We start from the raw sequence: 7,905 nt of genomic DNA, 5'->3' as shown, positions 1-7,905 counted from the left end.
GCACCTATTGTCTATGTTCATGTATCTATGACCCTCTTAAAGGGAGATCAATTTATGTCATCGTATAAAGTAGGCGACTGAGGAACCGGGAAGATGGAGAGAAGGGAGCTCGCAAAGCCAACATTCACCCTCAATTCACAAACCAAGCAGACTGCAGGGTTTACCGGTAGTTGGAGTAAAATTGAACAGTAACCGTCAGGATGTCAGGGGTTACGGGGACAAGGCAGGAGAATGGGGTTAGGAGGGAGAGATAGATCAGCCATGATTGAATGGCGGAATAGACTTGATGGGCCGAATGGCCTAATTCTGCTCCTAGATCTTATGAGCTTATGACCTGGGGTCTGGACATGTCTTTAAGATGGGGAGGGGGAGGGGGGAGATTTAATTGGAACTTGAGGGGTGCCATTTTTACACAAAGGGTGGTGGGTGTATCGAGCGAGCTGCCGGAGGAGGTAGTTGAGGCTTGGATTATCGCAACGTTTAAGAGACATTTGGACAGTGCATGGATACGACAGGTTTGGAGGATTATGGGCCAAACGTGAGCAGGTGGGACTAGTGTAGATGGGGCATGTTGGCCGGTGTGGATAGGTTGGGCTGAAGGGCCTGTTTTCACGCTGAATCACTCTGTGACCAACTGGGGTTTGGTTGAATTTAACATTGGAGTAGTGTCTTTATTCTGGACAAGAGAGACACTGATACCCAAAGGGTCAGCCAGACTGGAGGATGGAAACAATAGACAACAGACAATAGGTACAGGAGGAGGCCATTCGGCCCTTCGAGCCAGCACCGCCATTCAATGTGATCATGGCTGATCATTCTCAATCAGTACCCCGTTCCTGCCTTCTCCCCATACCCCCTGACTCCACAATCCTTAAGAGCTCTATCTAGCTAAACCCTAAACTCATCAGGGCTGCATGGTGGCACAGCGGTAGAGTTGCTGCCTCACGGCGCCAGATACCCGGGTTCCATCCTGACCACGGGTGCTGTCTGTACGGAGTTTGTACGTTCTCCCCGCGACCTGCGTGGGTTTTCTCCAGGATCTCGGGTTTCCTCCCGCACTCCAAAGACGTGCAGGTTTGTAAGTTATTTGACTTGGAAAAATTGTAAATTGTCCCTAGTGTTTGTGGGCAGCGTTAGTGCGCGGGGATCGCTGGTCGGTGCGGACTCGATGGGCCGAAGGGTGTGTTTCCGCGCTGTGTCTCTAAACTAAACATTCAGGTCCCCCGCCAGGCAGCGTCTGACACACAGAGTGGAGAGGCAGAGCTGTCTCCCCGAAACAGCTGCCGGAGATAAGGATCAAACAACATTTTCAAATAAGACATAGATTTTTGTTGTGCAAAACATTATTAGGAGCCGGTGATCTGAGAATGGAGACGTGAATCGTGACACTAATCAGCCACTTTCTAACAGAATGTTGGAACAGGCTCGTGGGACCGGTTTAGACTCCTCCTGTTCTCATGTTCTTGTCCCCCTCTCTCCCTGCAACACTTTACTTTAGTTTAGTTTAGTTTCGAGATACAGCGCGGAAACAGGCCCTTCAGCCCACCAAGTCCGCACCGACCAGCGATCCCCGCACGCTAACACTATCCTACACACACTAGGGACAATTTACAATTCTACCAGCCAATTAGCCTACAAACCTGCACGTCTTTGGAGTCATAGAGTGATACAGTGTGGAAACAGGCCCTTCGGCCCATCTTGCCCACACCGGCCAACATGTCCCAACTACACTAGTCTCACCTGCCTGCGTTTGGTCCACATCCCTCCAAACCTGCCCTATCCATGTACCTGTCTAACTGCTTCTTAACTGTTGGGATAGTCCCAGCCTCAACTACCTCCTCCGGCAGCTCGTTTCATACACCCGCCACCCTCTGTGTGAAAAAGTTACCCCTCAGATTCCTATTAAATCCTTCCCCCTTCACCTTAAACCTATGTCCTCTGGTCCTCGATTCCCCTACTCTGGGCAAGAGACTCTATGAGCATCTACCCGATCTATTCCTCTCATGATTTAATACGCAGTGTGGGAGGAAGCCGGAGCACCCGGACAAAACCCAGGCGGGTCACGGGGAGAAGGTACAAACTCCGTACAGACAGCACCCGTGGTCAGGATGGAACCAGGGTACCTGGCGCTGTGAGGCAGCAACTTTACCGCTGTGCCACCGTGCCGCAAGCTATCTTCTGCGCTCCATGATCATTAGGCCGGCCTCACTAACTGAAATAAAATGCTTCTGTACAAAGTGTAAAAATGCTTCATTTAAATATTATGTTACATCGAAATGCATTTAAATTAAGCGATAGGGAGCCCATTGTGAGACTCTGGAGCGACCATGCTGTGCTGGATATTCACTTATCGAGAATAAGCTTAAGGGAAGTCTCTCAATGAGATAAAGCTCGGATGGAAGCAGTATTTTTCGACTTTATCCTTTTGTTGCTGGTTTTATAGTTCCCTCTTCAGTTTTTTTTTTGCTTTTTAAAGTCTTTAGTTTATTGGCGTCACGACCAAAGTCTGAGCCAGGAACATTTAAGTGTAGGAAGGAACTGCAGATGCTGGTTTAAATCGAAGGTAGACACAATAGAAGGGTCTCGACTCGAAACGTCACCCATTCCTTCTCTCCTGAGATGCTGCCTGACCCGCTGAGTTACTCCAGCATTATCGTGCGGCACGGTGGCGCAGCGGTAGAGTTGCTGCCTTACAGCAAATGCAGCGCCGGTGACTCAGGTTCGATCCTGACTACGGGCGCCGTCTGTACGGAGTTTGTACGTTCTCCCCGTGAACTGCGTGAGTTTTCTCCGAGATCTTCGGTTTCCTCCCGCACTCCAAAGACGTATGAATTGGCTTCCTTAAAATTGTACCTAGTTTGTGTGTGTGTAGGATAGAACTAGCAATTGTTGATCAGCGCTGACTCGGGCCTGTTTATACGCTATATCTCTAAACTCAACTAAACTAAACTTTCCACAATCTGCTGCCCTGTGTGATGAACGATTGACGACCGACTCTGAATTCTGAATTTTGAAGTTGCATTAAAAGACGAAAATGTGGTCTTTTTCTCAGTAGTAGAAACATCTGCTGCGTGACTGCGTTCTGCACCATTTCACCTCTTCGGGTGGACATTGCCTCAGTGAGGACGAGACCCTCCACTCCTGCAGGTGTGGCTATTGTTCTATCTCACCATTGTTCTATCTCTGGACAACCCCGCTAGATTGCTTCAAGCTTCAAGCTTCAAGCTTCGCACCAGATGGTCACATCAAAGAGAGCCAATTCTCTACCGGCTTCCACATGAATGCGCACCAGTTACCCATCAACTACACGGATGGATCCGCACTCTTGATCCCTGTTTGATGTCCAAGATTTTGAACATTCTGCATCCAATATCATTTTTTATTTATCAGCAAGAAGATAAATCATCTTCAGGTGCAGAAGAGTATGTGTGGCTCGTGGGACCGGTTTAGACTCCTCCTGTTCTTATGTTCTTGTCCCCCTCTCTCCCTGCAACACTTTAGTTTAGTTTAGTTCAGAGACACAGCGCAGAAACAGGCCCTTCGGCCCACCAAGTCCGCACCGACCAGCGATCCCCGCACACTAACACTATCCTACACACACTCGGGACAGTTTACATTATGCCAAGCCAATTAGCCTACAAACCTGCACGTCTTTGGAGTCATAGAGTCATACACTGCGGAAACAGGCCCTTCGGCCCGTCTTGCCCACACCGGCCAACATGTCCCAGCTATACTAGTCCCATCTGCCTGCGTTTGGCCCATATCCCTCCAAACCTGTCCGATCCATGTACCTGTCTAATTGCTTCAATAGACAATAGACAATAGACAATAGGTGGAGGAGTAGACAATAGAGCTGCTGCCTCACGGCTCTCAATCTGTTCATTTTGAACTTAAGTCCCAAGTTCTCCCACACAATTCCTTAATTGGTTCTTAATCCCAATTGTTCTTAATCCCAATTGTCCCAATTCTCAATCCCAATTTAGTTCAGTTCATTTTACCTTGGTTTAGTTAAGTTTAGCTTAGCTTAGCTTAGCTCAGTTTATTGTCACGTGTACCGAGGTACAGTGCAAAGCTTTTGTTGCGCGCCAACCAGTCAGCGGAAAGACAATACACGATTACAATCGAGCCGTCCACAGTGACCAGATACATGATAAAGGGAATAACGTAAATAACTTTTAGTACAAGATCAAGTCGAAGGGTTACTTGAAATTAGAGAAATCAATATTCATACCAATCACAGATTTGTACCATTTATCAGAGGTGTATGTCTGAACTGCGTTTCAGTTTAGTTTCTTATCACGTGCACCAAGGTACAGTGAACAGCTTTTGTTGCGTGCTAACCAGTCAGCGGAAAGACAATACACGATTACAATCGAGCCGTCCACAGTGGACAGATGCATGATAAGGGAATAACGTTTAGTGCAAGGTAAAGTCCAGTGAAGTCCAGTCAAAGAGGGTCACCAATCAGGTGGATGGTAGCTCAGATGATACAAGATACAAAGAATTTATTAGCCAAGTATGTAAAGACATACAAGGAATTTGATTTGCCGTACAGTCATAGCAAAAAAAGCAACAAGACACACAACTATATAAAAGTTAACATAAACATGCACCACATATTCTTCACTGTGATGGAAGGCGATAAAGTCTTATCTTCTCTCCTCCTTTTCTCCTGTGGACGGGGCAGTCGGACTATCCGCAGTCGGGGCGATCGAAGCTCCCGCGATCGGGGCGAGCGAAGCTCCTGCGGTTGGAGCTCCCGAAGTCGGTCCCTAACTAAGGGACCACCAGCTCCACCATGTTAAGTCCGCAGGCTCCCGCGGTTGGAGCTCTCGAAGTCGACCCGCAGCAAGAGGCCGCCAGCTCCACGATGTTAGGCCGCAGCACGGACCGAGATACGATAAGGAAAATGTCGCATCTTGACGATGCTGGCTGCCTTTTTGAGACCGTGCCTCTTATAGATCTCTTCGATGGTGGGGGGGTCAGTACCCGCGATGAACCTTCGATGGTGGGGAGGTCGGTACCCGTGATGGACCGGGCAGTGTCCACCACTCTCTGTTGTCTCCTTCATCCCTGTGTTGCTGAACCAGCCAGTGATGCAACCAGTCATATGCTCTGTGAATGTACACGTGTAGAAGTGTTCTTTGGGGGGGGGGGGGGGGGCGCGGGGGGGGGGCGAGGGGTGTTGGAAAGGCAGCTGGGAAAGCGGAGGGGCAGGGTGATAGGTGAATGCAGGCGAGGGGGGTTTAGATAGACAGATTGATGGACAAAGGGGGGGGGGGGGGGATGAAGAGACAAAGTTATGAGTTCCTCCAGCATTTTGTCTTTGGTACAAACCAGCGCCTGCAGTTCCTTGTTCTTGCATCTTCACGAGTCTAGTGTGTAAGATAACAGCAAGAAACAAAGTGCTGGAGGAACTCAACGGGTCAAGCAGCATCTCTGGAGAAAAAGGAATCGGCGACATTTTGGGTCGGGACCCTTCTGCAGACTTGACATAGTTCAGATATAGTTGGGCACAAGGATATGCTGGGAATAGAGGGATATGAAGCATGTTGAGGGAAAGGAGACCAGTTTAACTTGGCATCATGTTCGGCGTGGACTTTGTGGGCCAAAGGGCCTGTTTCTATGCTGTTCTGTTCTATGCTCGATGGGAAAAGATGTGCTAATGCCCAGGAAGGTCATCCAGTCCCTCTACACCGCAGAAACACTTCACTCTCATCACTGTGTTCAGGAGTCAAGTACTTCTCCTGGCTAATGAGCTAAACACCAAAGTAAATGCCCTGCTGTGCTCCATAATGTAATATTAAAAGTTTAGACGTCAAACTCAGGAATCTCCTAATGGGGTTAAAACTGATTGACGTTTAGAGATTATATATTAGGCATGGAATTCACTTACATCTGTTTGTTTCATAGCAGCTGAGAGCTTGCCGACGTACTCAGGGGTGGCGGTAGAGTTGCTGCCTCACAGCGCCAGAGACCCGGGTTCGATCCTGACTAAGGGTGCTGTCTGTGCGGAGTTTGCACGCTCTCCCAGATTCGGGTTGGCAGGTTAATTGTCTTCTGTAAACTATCCCTAGTGATCAGCCATGATCGCATTTAGAACGGAGATGAGGAAGAACTTTTTCAGTCAGAGAGTGGTGAAGGTGTGGAATTCTCTGCCTCAGAAGGCAGTGGAGGCCAGTTCGTTGGATGCTTTCAAGAGAGAGCTGGATAGAGCTCTTAAGGATAGCGGAGTGAGGGGGTATGGGGAGAAGGCAGGAACGGGGTACTGATTGAGAGTGATCAGCCATGATCGCATTGAATGGCGGTGCTGGCTCGAAGGGCTGAATGGCCTACTCCTGCACCTATTGTCTATTGTCTATTGTCTATGATCACATTGAATGGTGGTGCTGGCTCGAAGGGCCGAATGGCCTACTCCTGCACCTATTGTCTATTGTCTATTGTGTGCAGAATAGAACTAGTGTACAGGGTGATCGCTGGTTGGCCTGGACACGGTGGGCCGAAGGACCTGTTTCCACGGCTGTATCCCTAAAGAAATGGAACCATGGAAGTTTGTTCAGACCCAGCAGACCATCGCATAATGCTGCAGATAGTCAACCTTCCAGACAACATCTGTGGAGAGAGGAACAGGGTCAATGTTTCAGGTTGTGCAGGAAGGAACTGCAGACGCTGACTTAAACCGAAGATAGACACAAAGTGCTGGAGTAACTCAGCAGGTCAGGCAGCATCTCTGGAGAAAAGGAATAGGTGATGTTTCGGGTCGAGGCCCTTCTTCAGACTCCTTTCCCCTGACTCTCTGTCTGAACCCTGATGCGGCTGTGCTGGTGGCTGGAGACTTCAATAGGGGAAATCTCAAAAAGGTCATGCCCAACTTCTACCAACACATCACGTGTGTCACCAGGGGGGAAAGAACTTTGGACCACTGCTACACGCCGTTCAGGAAAGGCTACAAGGCCGTTTCTCTCCCTCCTTTTGGAAAATCTGACCACGCTGCCATTTTCCTGCTGCCGGAGTACAAACAACGGATAGTACGGGAAGCGACAGTGACGAGGGACGTAAAGCGGTGGGCTGACCATTCAGAGGCCATGCTGCAGGATGCACTGAGCGAAGTCGACTGGAACATGTTCCAAGCAAGTTCCAGAGACGTAAATGAGTTTGCGGAAGCGGTTACGGGCTTCATTGCCACAATAGCCGATACCATCATCCCCACGGTAAGGGTCAGTATCTTCCCTAACCAAAAACCCTGGGTGGACAGGTCTATTCGCGTGGCCTTGAATGCTCGCACCGCTGCTTACAACTCCGGCCTGGCATCCGGCAACATGGACCACTACAAGGGAGAGTCCTACCGACTGCGAAGGGCAGTGAAGGATGCAAAAAGGAGGTACCGGGACAAGATGGAGTCACAGATGAAGCAGCAGGACACCAGGCGCCTTTGGCAGGGGCTACGGACTATAACTAGGTACAGGTCCAGCACCCCCTCAACCGGAAGTGCCGGCTCCTCCTTAGCTGATGACCTGAACTCTTTTTATGCACGGTTTGAGATGGGTAACACCACCAGCTCGCCGTCTAAAAACAGCACCGAAGGGGCGCTGGCTAGCGAGGCTGGAGGGGGATCCACCCCCGGGGATGTGCACACATTCTCGGTGTCCGAGCATGAGGTGAGGTGAGGTGGGCTCTGACGCGTGTGAACACGAGGAAAGCTGGAGGCCCAGATGGTATATCTGGGTGAGTACTAAAGTCTTGTGCTACTCAGCTTGCTCCAGTGCTCACCACAATATTCAACCTCTCCTTGGCAAAGTCCGTGGTCCCTGCATGCTTCAAAAGATCCATCATTGTACCGGTGCCAAAGAATGCCTCTCCAGCGTGTTTAAATGACTACCGACCGGTGGCCCTCACCTCGGTTGT

Source organism: Rhinoraja longicauda, chromosome 27 (assembly GCF_053455715.1).
Source record: "Rhinoraja longicauda isolate Sanriku21f chromosome 27, sRhiLon1.1, whole genome shotgun sequence".
Lineage (NCBI taxonomy): Eukaryota > Metazoa > Chordata > Chondrichthyes > Rajiformes > Arhynchobatidae > Rhinoraja > Rhinoraja longicauda.
This window is presented reverse-complemented; position numbering follows the sequence as displayed.